This window comes from Elephas maximus, chromosome X, assembly GCF_024166365.1.
Source record: "Elephas maximus indicus isolate mEleMax1 chromosome X, mEleMax1 primary haplotype, whole genome shotgun sequence".
Lineage (NCBI taxonomy): Eukaryota > Metazoa > Chordata > Mammalia > Proboscidea > Elephantidae > Elephas > Elephas maximus.
In genome coordinates, this window is record NC_064846.1 from 170,036,591 (window position 1) to 170,049,843 (window position 13,253).

Here is a 13,253-nt window from a genome sequence, read left to right on the forward strand (position 1 = left end):
CCTCCACCTTCTCCTGGGCAGGGGGAGGAAGGAAGGAACTGCAGGCAGATGTTCGTTCAGTATTGCCGCACCCGTCTGTCAGTGGCAGGAAGAAGGAAGAAGGTGTAGCAGGTGGATGTGTGCACACTTACTCCTCTTCTGCCCTTCTCTGGGCAAGGGGAGGGAGGGAAGGGCCTCAGGGGGAATGCATACATAGTCGTAGCTCCTTTGCCCCTTGCTGGGCAGGCTAAGGGAGAGAGTTGTGCCTGGCAGACTTGTATATAGTGGTGTCACCTCGCATCAGGTGGGAGGAGAGAGGAAGGTGCTGTAGGGGAATGTGCACACGTCACAGATTCTCTGCCCCACGCTGGGTGGGTTAAGGGAGAAGAGTCGGTGCCTGGCGGCTGTGTGCACAGTGGTGCCACCTCATGTCAGGTGGAAGGAAGGGGCTGTGAGGGCATGTGCAAGCAGTCTCAGCTCCTCTGCTCTTTACTGGGCGAGTTAAGGATGGAGTCACACCTGGAGAATGTGGTCATAGAGGTGATGCCTTACCCCGGATGGGGGAAAGGAGGAGGGGGTGGTGGGCAAGCTCTCTTGTTGTCCAGTTGCCGCTGCCCTCCAACAGGCCCTTGTGGGGGGAGTAGGTGGTGGGCAGGTACATGCACAGGGACATACCTAGTCTTGTTCATTGTGTGGGCAAAGGGAGTAGTGGGCAGAGGGTTGGGTGGGTTAGGGAGGAAGAGAATAGGCTCCTCTTGTGGTGCCCTAGTCAGACAAGGCAGTCAGGGTATGGGACGCTCTGCCACCTCTATTCAGGAGGGCGGAGTAAGGGGGAGTGTGTTCCTCCACTAGGATATGTGGGTGCCAGGGAACCTCGTATCCACTTTAGCCAGCAAATGGGATCTGTCCACTCTCGAGTGCAAGGAAGGGGGGCTGTCTGGGGACCAGTTGGGCAGGAGAGCTCCCGCCGACACTCCACGGATCCACCACCTCGTGTGCACCACTCACCCGTGAGGTCAAGTACCACTGCTCCTGAGTATCTCAAGTTCTGGATCTTGGCATCCTCCCTGTCTCTGCTTCTTTCTGTGTGTCTATAGAGGTTCTTTGTCCCTTCTGGTAAAGTTGTAAAGTTGCCTTGCTGTTTTCTACACCTGGGGTTGCTGCTGGCTTTGTCCTAAGTTGAGCTGACTGAGCTCCTCCATTCTGTGTTACTCCTCTTTCTCTGCTTTCACTCTCCTTTTCCTTCCAATCGGTGTTCGGTTTCTTTCTTAGACCTTCTTTTTTGATGTTCAGGGTTCCCAGATTGTCATTTCCTTCTGTTTCACTGATGGCGTCATGGTTAAGAGCTACAGCTGCTAACCGAAAGCTCAGCAGTTCAAATCTACCAGGCGCTCCTTGCAAATTCTACAAGACATTCTACTCTGTCCCATAGGGTCACTATGAGTCGGAGTCAACTCAACAGCAACAGGTTTGATTTTTGTTTTCTGTTTCACTTGGTTTTTGGGGTCTTTGGCGCAGGGGAACGTTATGGTGCGTGTGACTAAGCCATCACCTTGGCTCACTCTGAGATTTTATCTGGATATGGGTTATGAAATATTCGAGTTAGAAGATTCAGGGTACCTCTCATGAATTTATTTGCATGGGATGTTTGTCTAGAGCTAAAGAAGAAGCAAGGAGGTGGTAGGAATCCTCTTAGCAGTGGCTGCATCAGACACTGTAAACCTGTGAGCAGAATTCATTACCTCTGTAACAGGTACTAGGGCTCATCCTCCTCAGCGCTCCTGCTTTTGGGGCTTTTTTCTCTCACGTTTCAGCACTATACTCTGTTGGCTTCAATATCCGGTCCCAAGTAGGGGCTCCTGGAGGCCCAGGATCATGGCGCTCTTTTTTGAAAACAGTTCTAGAAAAAACCCATTATTGATATTTGATCAAATTATTGAAATAAGGTTGTACATATAGATTTGTGATTTGTTCCTGTGCGTGTGTGTGTAAGCACACTTATATGGACATTATATGGTCCTTCAAAGTCTTGTTTATAACCCTTGTCAGTGGTATGTGCATGTGTGTGCATGTGTCTGCCAAAAAAGTCATTGTTTTACAATTTGAGAGTCAATTTATTTTACTTACAAGTTCAAATGCTTTAACCTTTTAAGTTCAGGCTGCTAGCCTTGTTACTCTATTTGAAGTCTAGCAAATAATAGCAACCACTTTGAAGGGGCTTGTGGGAAGTACTCGGCCCATTTGCAAATCAAGTTAATGAAACATCATTATCCATTTTAAAGTCCATTTGAATCTCTTGGTACACTACACCCAGTTCCAGTTTGAATCACTTCAGTGGTCTGAATTAACAAACAACTTCCCAGGTACGTAAATAACTCTTAAATCTAATAAATGAAAGTTACAAATATAGTGAAACTTAAGTCCTCTTAAAATATTCCAATGCTGTATATAAAACTAGGCTTCTTATCAGTGACCCCAGTAGCACACTTGAACTCTACTGACAAATGCCCTTCCCAGGATTCCATAATTCACGGAAGGGGGCTCAAGACCCCTTACACTGACCTTTAAGTTGTATGAATTCTTGATTCTTCGACACACGCTTGGACATTTGGAGTGCTGATGTTGATGGAGACATTGATCACTTGACTGCATTTCTCATTTCTTTGGCTCTCATTAGAGTACTTTCCCCTCCAGCTATAAAGACCTTTGCATCTGCTAGATTCCTAAGTTATGTAAATATCCTTTCTATCTGCTGACAAAGACCTCTAGACCCCAAAGAATCATTCTAGAGGCTCTGATCCAATTTCCCGTGAGATTAGAGGTGATGGCATGTTCTTCCACGGAGGCACATCATGTCTGGTTGTCTCTCTTTGTGTGATGTGAGCGGCACCACATTCTTCTTTGGACATCCCAAATAAGATCTCATTCCATTTTGGATATCTTGCATGGTTTTGCGTAAGCTGTGGTTACTGATGTGCAGGTCATTTTATTGACAAGAAGTTGTGATGTATGTATTGACAAGATAATCAGTCATTCAATCAGCCAATATTTATTGATTTTTTTCTCTTTGCCGGATATACAGTGGGGAACAAATCCAATGTGCTATTTTCCTCTGTTCTTTCTAGCCCAGGGTTTCTCAACCTCAGTATGATGGACATTTGTGGCCAGGTATGCCTTTGTTGTCCTGTGCTTTGTAAGAGGTTTGTTGTTGTTGTTAGTTGTCATCAAGTCAGTTCTGACTCATAGCAACCCTATGTACAACAAAATGAAACTGCCCAGTCCTGCGCAATCCTCACTATTGTTGCTATCTTGAACTCGTTGCAGCCACTGTGTCAGTCCATCTCGTTGACAGTCTTCCTCTTTTTTGCTGAACCTCTATTTTACTGAGCATGATGTCCTTCTCCAGGGACTAGTCTCTCCTGATAACATGCCCAAAGTACATGAGACAAAGTCTCACCATCCTCGCTTCTAAGGAGCATTCTGGCTGTACTTCTTCTAAGACACATTTGCTCTTTTCCTTTCAGTCCATGGTATATTTAATACTCTTTGCCAACACCATAATGCAAATACATCAATTCTTTTTCAGTCTTCCTTATTCATTGTCCATGCATATGAGGTGATTGAAAATACCACGGCTTGGGTCAGGTACACCTTAGTCCTCAAAGTAACATCTTTAACACTTTAGAGAGGAATATTGAAGCAGATTTTCCCAATACCATTGGTCCTTTGATTTTTTGACTGCTGCTTCCATGGGCATTGATTGTGAATCCACGTAAAATGCAATCTTTGACAACTTCAATATTTTCTCCATTTATGCTATGACTTATTAGTCAAATTGTAAGGATTTTTGTGTTCTTTATATTGAGGTGTAACCCATACTGAAGGCTATAGTCTTTGATCTTCATCAGTAAGTGCTTCAAGTCTTCTCCACTTTCATCAAGCAAGGTTGTGTCGTCTGTGTACCTCGAATCCTGATGCTGTGTTCTTCATATAGTTCAGATTCTTCTATTATTTGTTGAGCATTCAGATAGAATAAGTATGATGAAAGGATACAACCCTGATGGACACATTTCCTGATTTTAAACCACGCGGTATCCCCCTGTAAGAGGTTTAGCAGCCTACAATCCCTGACCTCTGAGGGTTACCACAGGCTGGCTGTGTCCCTCCACCAAAGCTCAGCTCCTTGAGTACTGTGACAGTGTCCAGGCTCTGCTCATTCCTGGCAAGTCAGGAATCTGTGAAGGGTCTGAGATTTCACCCTACGAGCCCACTAAGAAGGCAAAGCACAGACAGATGCGGTATTCATTTCCTAGGGATGCCTTAACAAATTATATCCCATGGAATATTAACCCTACTTCCCTCAGGTCAGTTCTGAGTCATGGGACCTGTCATGGATTGAATCATGTCCTCCAAAAATATCTGTCAACTTGTCTAGGTCACGATTCCCAGTATTGTATGATTGTCTGCCATTTTGTCATCTGATGTGATTTCCCTATGTGTTGTAAATGCTATCACTATGATGAAATGAAACGAATTACCCACCGCTGTCGAGTTGATTCTGACTTATAGCAACCCTATAGAACAGAGTAGAACTGCCCCATAGAGTTTCCAACTAGCGCCTGGTGGATTCAAACTGCTGACCTTTTGGTTAGCAGCAGTAGCACTTAACCACTATGCCACCAGAGACAGATTAGTGGCAGTTATGTTGATGAAATCTACAAGATTAGATAGTGTCATAGGCTGATCTCTTTTGAGATATAAAAGACAGAAGGGAACAGAGAGACAAGGGGACTTCATACCACCAAGAAAGCAGCACCAGGAGCAGAGCTTGTCCTTTGGCCCCGTGGTCCCTGAGCCTGAGAAATTCCTCAACCAGAGGAAGATTGATGAGAAGGACCTTCCTCCAGAGCCGACAGGGAAAGGCTTCCCATGGAGCTGACACCTTGAATTTGAACTTCTAGCCTACTAGACTGTGAGAAAATAAATTTCTCTTTGTTAAAGTCATCCACTTGTGGTATTTCTGTTACAGCAGCACTAGATAACTAAGATTGGACCCTATAGCCATAAACAGAAATGAAGTTCTGATCTAGGCTGAACCTAGAAAACATAATTCTGAGTGAAGTTAATCACTAAAGGACAAATACTCTATGATCTTACTTACATGAAATATCTAGCATAGGCAAATGCAGAAAAAAGTTTATTAGTGGTGACCAGGGGCAGGAGGGAGGGGGAAAGGGAGTCATTATTTAGGAAGGAGTGAGCATCTACTTATGGTCATGGAAAATTTGGCAACAGATACTGGTGATAGCTGCACAACATGATTAATGTAATGAGTGTCACTGAACTGAACATGTAATAAATGTTGAATTGGTGAATGTTTTGCTATAAATATTTTTACCACAGTTAAAAAAAATTAAATGCCAGAAACTGATTCCCATAGTTCTAGAGGTCAGCAGTCTGAAATCAAGGCACAGGCAGAGCCCCGCTCCCTCTGGAGGCTCCTAACCTCTTCCAGGTTCTCATGGCTCCAGATGTTCTTGGCCTGTGGCTCCATCACTTCAATCTCTGCTCCATCTTCCCCGGTTTTCTCCTCTCCTCTTCTCTGTCTATGTCTTCTCTTCTTCTGAGGATACTTGTCATTGGATTGAGGATGATAAAAATGACAATGAAATAAGTCATTCATAAATGAACAAATACCATATGAGACCACTATTATAAAAACTCTGGAAAAGGTTTACACACAGAAAGAAACAATCATTGATGGTTAGGAGGAAGGGGAGAGGTGGAGAGGGAAAAACACTAACTAGACAATAGATAAATGGTAACTTTGGTGAAGCATAAGACATAACTCAATACTGGGAAAGTCAGCACAACCTGACCAAGGCAAGGTCATGGAAGCTTCACAGATACATCCATACTCCTCAAGGGATGGAATTACTGGGCTGAAGGCTGGGTACCGTGGTCTCGGGGGAGATCTAGCTCAATTAACATAACATAGTTTATAAAGAAAATGTTCTACATCCTACCTTGGTGAGTAGCATCTGGGGTCTTAAAAGCTTGTGAGCGGCCACCTAAGATACACCTCTGGTCTCACCCTGTCTGGAGCAAGGGAGAATGAAGGAAAACAAAGACACAAGGGAAAGATTAGTCCAAAGAACTAATGGACCACAACTACCACAGCCTCCCCCAGACTGAGTCCAGCACAACCAGACGGTGCCCGGCTACCACCACTGACTGCTCTAACAGGGATCACAATAGAGGGTCCCAGACAGAGCTGGATAAAAACGTAGAACAAAATTCTAACTAATAAAGACCAGACTTACTGATCTGACAGAGACTAGAGAAACCCCGAGAGTATGGGCCCTTTTAGCTCAGTATGGAAGTCACTCTTGCGGTTTGCCCTTCGGCCTAAGATTAGACAGGCCATTAAAAAAAGAGAGAGAGAGACTAAATGGGCACACCAACTCAGTGGCATGGATGAGAAGGCAGGAGGGGACAGGAAAGCTGATAATGGTGAGCCCACAGTCAAGAAGGGGAGAGTGTTGACATGTCATGGGGTTGGCAACCAATGTCGCAAAACAATGTGTATTAATTGTTTAATGAGAAACTAATTTGCTCTGCAAACCTTCATCTATAGTATAATAAATAAATTTATTAGTGATGACCAGGGGTAGCGGGGGGTAGTTATTACGTAGGAAGGAGTGAATATCTGCATACGGTCATGGGAAATTTGGCAACGGATACAGGTGGTGGCTGCACATGATTAATGTCATCAATGTCACTTAACTGAACATGAAAAAATGTTGTATTGGTGAATGTTGTCTTATATGTATTTTTTTTTAATAACTTTTATTAAGCTTCAAGTGTTGTATTGGTGAATGTTGCCTTATATGTATTTTTACCACAAAAAAAAATTTTTTTTCAACACCAGAAATTGATTCCCACAATTCTAGAGGCCAGCAATCCGAAATCAAGGTGTACTCGACCGTGCTCCCTCTGGAGGCTCCCGGCCTCTTCCAGGTTCTCGTGCCTCCCGATGTTCCTTGGCCTGTGGCTCCATCACTTCAGTCTCTGCTCCATCTTCCCTTGGCCTTCTGCTCTCTTCTTCTCTATGTCTTCTCCTCTTCTTGTGAGGACACTTGTTACTGGATTGAGGATGATGTCATCTCGAGATCCTTAACTGAGTTACATGCGCAAAGACCCTCTTCCCAAGTAAGGCCACACTTACAGGTTCCAGCGGACATACCTTGTTTTGGGCGGGGCCACCATTCAATCCACTGATGACGCTTCCTCTCAAAGAGACTGACAGCAAGGTCGCACACAGTGGTGGGGGGGATGGAGGAAATGAGACTCTCACCCATTCCTGTCAATTGGCATCACTGGGAGTGCAGTGTGGCGGCGTCTAGTAGAACTGAAGAGGCACACGCTTTTGAATCAGGCTTTCCTCTTCTAGGTACCCAAAGTCCTCGGTTTCTTATATTCATTTCTTATCTGGACACATCCTCTAGAGAACTCATCCACACCTGCGTGATCCCAACAGCTTTGATCCTACAGTACTGTAAACAAACTAAATGCTTCCAGTGGGGATGTGCTAAAAAGTTATATTTATCCAGTAAACTATATTGATAATCTATGATATCTTAAAAAAAAAATTTTTTATGATATCTTAGAACTGTTAAAATGAACTATTCTCCATGGCAACATGGATAAACGTCAAAATTATAATATTAGTTGAATAATGTCTAGAATTTAAAACTACAAAATGATACTACATTGTTTAAGAATACATCTTTTGTAATTAAAATATCAGATCAAGGATAGGAAGAATAACAGCAACTTCAGATTCAAGGCATAGAAGGACAGCAATTAATTGTAGAGAGTAATTCAACTTTACCTATAAACTTTCATTTAACAAATAAAACTGAAGCAAAGATGCCAACATGTATCAAATCTGGGTAGTGATTAATTCGGTGTCTGATGTATTTTTCATCTGTAGAGTTTCTATATGAAATCATTTATATTTTTAAAACAAGTAAAACACCTAAAAGACAAATTTATACCTGTTAAACAAGTTATAATGTATCCACAGGATGGAACACCATGGAATATTTAAAACTCGTAACATCAAACAATATCTAGGGATACAGGGAAAATGCTCAAGTTACACATGAGGTGGAAGGGAAGATGAGAAAACAGTTTACAGTGGGGGCATATTTTCTTTTAAAATGTGTAGCTTCCTCCTCTTTCCTATATCATCTAGAAAAGTAAAGATAAATAAACACCAACTTGGTAACTTTGGCTGCCTCTGAGTAGTGTGACTATAAGTGACTTGTGTTTTCTTCTCTATACAATTTTTTAAATGAATATATAGTCGTTTTTATCAGAAAAATGAATCTAAGGAATAATATGCTTGTACAAGCAACGTCCAAATAAAATGAGCCATCAGTTGTTGGTGCGTGCCAGAGTCAACTTCAACTCACAGCGACCCAATGTGACTGAGTAAAACTGCCCCATACGGTCCTAATCTTTTCAGAGCAGAGAACCAGGTCTTTTCTCCAGAGGAGCCCCTGGTGGGTTGGAACTGCCCACTTAACCACTGCACCACCAGGGCTCCTTGAACAGAAAATACCCGCGTTCATTTCTATTCAGGAAGCATTCTCCTATTTCTCCACAAGATGGCAGCACGATTTCAGACACAATCCTGTCCAACAGTTTTTCATAATACATGTACTTATGCTGCTCTCTTGTGGAGAAATAGCAGAATGCGTCATGATTGGAAAAGAGTCATTTTTAAAACCAAGATGTGTTTTTTACATATTGGTAATTAAATACAGTGACGCAATGGTTAAGCACTTGTGTGCTTACCTTAAGGTGGAGGTTCAAACCTACCCAGCACTTTTACTGGAGAAACACCTGGCTATTTGTTTCCTTAAATATTACAGATTTGAAAACGAGAGGTCTACTCTGCATGGGGTTGTGATGAGTTGAAACTGACTCTATCACCCCGACAAACAACAATTTACCAACTTAATTGAATTTGAAATTGTCAGCTTTTCATTAAAAACAAAGGCTACCATGATCCCCATTGAACATTAAACGCAAGGAAGAGCACATCAGAGCCACAACGATTGTTGTGACCTGCACTCTTGTCCACACCAGTGTGTCTCTTTTTTTTTCCTACAACGTTACTACACTACATAAAACTTGTGATTAACCTCACCACATGCACGGCAATCATAAAGAAGGCATATGTCGTTTTCCTGCTCCAGAAAAGTGACTGCACTCAAGTTAACTGCTGCTGACGTAAATAATCAAGTATAAAATTACGGTAGAAAACCCACTAGACCAATGCTTCTTAAACTGCATGGGCGTAGGACTCACCTGGGGAGCTTGTTAAAAAGCAGATTTGGGTTCAGTGGGTGGGGGGTAAGTGCAGAGACTCCCATTTTGAATGCGGTTGCTGATGGTGGTGCTCTGTGGGGCCCAGAGAATGCGTGCCCCCCACTAACGCTGGGCACTGGGCGCCTACGGTGGAATTCAGCCATCAGAGCTCAGTACTTCCTGTGCACATAATACACATGGCAGGGTTGTTTGGACCCGCCATGAAAGCTCCCTACCTAAGTTGGCATAGACATAAGCTGGTCTTGTCGTTTATAAGGGACGTAAGACAGCTGGTTAACTCTTGTTGAGTTGCTTCCGATGCATTGGGAGCCCACGTGTAACAGAGTAGAGCTGTGCTCTCTAGCGTTTTGCCGGCTGTAATCTTTACAGAAGCTGCCGGGACTTTCTTCTGTGCCGCCACGGGTGGGCTCCAACCACTGACCTCTTTTTAGTGGTCAAGTGTTAATGGTGTAATCACTCTCACGTGCAGGTACAACACACACACACACACACACACACACACAAATCTGTAAATGGGAGAGAATGTGACAAGGGCAGAACATTTGCTTCAGGTTATGCAAGACCAGAAAGACACAATTTGGAGGAGCACAATCAGACCTTATTGGCTCCACGCATGCTATGGAGGGCTGAGCAGGGTTCCTGAGTTTGGGTGGAATTTATCCGGAGTTCAAAATAATCAAAACTCACTGGAATTTGAACATAAGGTTTATTCTGAGCAGTTATTCCATATGCATACAGGGAGGCCATTTGGATTCTAGAAAAAGCCAAGTGCTGGAAGAGGCCGGGTACACTGGGACTTATACAGAAAAGAGGGAGAAATAGAGAAGACCCACCACTGGCTCATCTCAACATGATTGACTGAACCCTGCCTTCCCCTCTGCTGGGATCCACTGATATCAGGTTACTTCCAGCCTGGCTGCTCAGAATTTGGCCCTGCGCCCACTGAGGACAAGAGACTTTTTATGACATTTAGATTAGGAGGTAAAGGTTTCTTGACCATTGCTTTCCAGCAGGATAAGACAAATTTGCATTGCTATAGAGAGGTTTTTTTTTTTTTTTTTTTTTAGAGAGCGGTTTCTGGCAGCTTTTGCAGTTTGGGTCAGTTTTTTATGGCTAATATTTGGTTTCATTAATAAGAAAAACCTGAAAATCAAAATAAGATGTCTGGTATTAATTTTCCTATTCAACACGGGTAAATTATTGGTATTTGTCTCAGGCTGGGGTCTCTAGAGAAGAAAAACCAGTAATGCGTATAAATATAAAAAAAAATAGAGATGTATATTAAGGGAACAGCTCACACAGTTACAGGGGTTGGAACGTCCCAAATCCTTGGATCGGGATAGAGTCTTTTCCTAATTCACGGAGCCACAGAAGCTGGTGAGCCCAAGATGAGCAGGATGGAGAGCAGAGCTCCCGCTCACAGGCTGTGACAGTCGAGGAATCCCCAAGGTCGGCAGGCAAGACTGCAAGGTTTCTCCTGAGTCACTTAGCTGCAGAGGCTGGTAAACTCAAGATAGGCAGGTTGGAGAGCAGGCCTCTTGCTCACAGGCTGTGATGATCTGCGAATCCCAAGATGGACAGGTAAGCTGCTAGCTCAAGTCCCAAAACCAGAGGTCAGGCAAGAGACAGCTGCTGGATCCAGAACAAGCCAACCATCTTTGCAAGGTGAGCAGGAAGGAAGTAGGCAGCAGACAGCAGAGAGGAAGGCTGAGGGGGTGGTGAGCCGCCACAGGCCCCACCCCCGCCAGTACCACTCAGCAGATTCCATCATGGGGGTGATCACAGATCAGATATCAACAGGAAAGTGATCACAACATTATACAACTGCTAAAACACTGAGAATCATGGCCCAGCCAAGTCGACACACAATCTTAACCATCACAGTATTTGATCATATTATTGACATAGGGTTATACGGATAGATTTGACATTTGTATGTGTGTGTGTGTGTGTTCCAAGGCACATTTATTTGGACATTCTACAGTCCTTCAAAGTGTTGATCATAACCCTTGAGAGTGGTGCATGTCCATGTGTGCACGTGCCTGCCAAAAAGGTTTACTGTTTTATAATTTGATAGTCTATTTAACTTACAGGTTCAAATGCATTAACCTTTTAAGTTCAGCCTACTGGCCTTATTTTTTTTTTTAATTTACTGGCCTTATTATTCTATTTGAAGTCTAGCAAATAAGAGCAACTACTTTTAAGGGGTTTGTGGTGAGTACTTGACCCCGTTTGCAAATCAAGTTAATGAAACACTGTCATTCATTTTAAACTCCATTTGAAACTTAAGTTCTCTTAAAATGTTCCAATACTATACTAAAATTAGTTTCTAACAAGCTTAACTTAATTATATATTTTACAGTGATTCTGAAGCTATTATTCTTAAAAGCTAAATTCCTTTCCACTTCACCCATGTATATCAAATATTGAATTTGTACACATTCCTTCTTCACCCAAAATATGAAGACTTCTGCTTTAGTTTTCTGTCAGACTTCTGAGCTTTTTCTAAGTCTTCCTGGAGCTGAAAGCTCCATCCCTATCACAGATGACAGTTACCCTCCCGGCAACCATGCTGCCTTGTTACTTGTCATTGTTCTCTAGGTGCCGTCCAATGTACCGGAGATGAAGGGGCGCCATCCTTGCTTCTGCGGTGAATTCTGGCTGTACTTCTTCCAAGACGCATCTGTTCATTTTCTAGCAGCACATGGTATATTTGATATTCTTCACCAACACCATAATTCAAATGCATCAATTCTTCTTCAGTCTTCCTTATTCATCGTCCACCTTTTGCATGCATATGAGGCGATTGAAAACACCATGGCTTGGGTCAGGCATATTTTAGTCCTCAAAGTGACATCTTTGCTTTTCAACACTTTAAAGAGGTCTTTTGCTGCAGATTTGCCCAATGCAAGGCATCGTTTGATTTCTTGACTGGTGTTTCCATGGGCATTGATTGTGGATCCAAGTAAAATGGAATCCTTGACAACTTCAATCTTTTCTCCGTTTCTCATGATGTTGCTTACTGGTCCAGTTGTGAGGATTTTGGTTTTCTTTATATTGAGGTGTAATCCATACTGGAGGCTGTAGTCTTTGATCTTCATCAGTAAGTGCTTAAAGCCTTCACTTTCAGAAAGCAAGGTTGTTTCATCTGCGTATGGCAAGTTGTAAATGAGTCTTCCTCCAATCCTTATGAAGCATTCTTCATATTGTCGAGCTTCTCGGATTATTTGTGCAACATACAGACTGAATAAGTCTGGTGAAAGGCTACAGCTCTGATGCGCACTTTCATGATTTTAAACCACAGTGTCCCCTTGTAAGACGCTTAGCAGCCTACAATCCCTGACCTCCGAGGGTCGCCACAGGCTGGCTGTGTCCCTCCGCCAAAGCTCAGCTCCTTGAGGACAGTGACAGCGCCCAGGCTCTGCTCCTTCCTGGCAAGTCAGGAATCTGTGAAGGGTCGGAGATTTCACCCCACAGGCCCGCTAACAAGATGAAACACAGAGAGATAAGGTATTAGTTTCCTAGGGCTGCCTTAACTAATTATATCTAATGGAATATTAACCGCTGTCCTGAGTCGGTTCCGAGTCATGGGACCCTATAGCCATAAAGAGGAGTGAAGTTCTGATCTAGGCTGAGCCGAGAAATCATCATTCTGAGTGAAGTAAGTCACCAAAGGACAAATACTGTATGACCTCACTTATATGAAATATCTAGAAGAGGTCAATGCAGAGACAACAGTTTATCAGTGGTGACCAGGGACAGGAGGGAGGGGGAAAGGAGAGAGGCTATTTAGAAAGAAAGGTGGATCTGCTTATGGTGATGGGAAATTTGGTAACAGTTACTGCTGGTGTTTGCACAACATGGTTAGTGTT

At 43.2% G+C, this 13,253-nt stretch overlaps 1 long non-coding RNA gene across 2 annotated transcripts; it reads right to left on the minus strand.

The window, feature by feature from the left end:
* Positions 1–507: 507 nt before the first annotated feature.
* On the minus strand, positions 508–10,440 carry LOC126069592 (uncharacterized). 2 transcript variants are annotated; one of them, XR_007515976.1, is made up of 4 exons: positions 9,361–10,440; positions 6,006–6,078; positions 5,486–5,611; positions 508–1,879 (listed from the first exon to the last, which is right to left on the minus strand). It is a non-coding gene; the product is annotated as an uncharacterized LOC126069592 (long non-coding RNA). The 2 variants fall into 2 exon arrangements; XR_007515977.1 differs by lacking the exon at positions 9,361–10,440 and adding an exon at positions 7,226–7,590.
* Between the last annotated feature and the right edge of the window lie 2,813 nt (positions 10,441–13,253).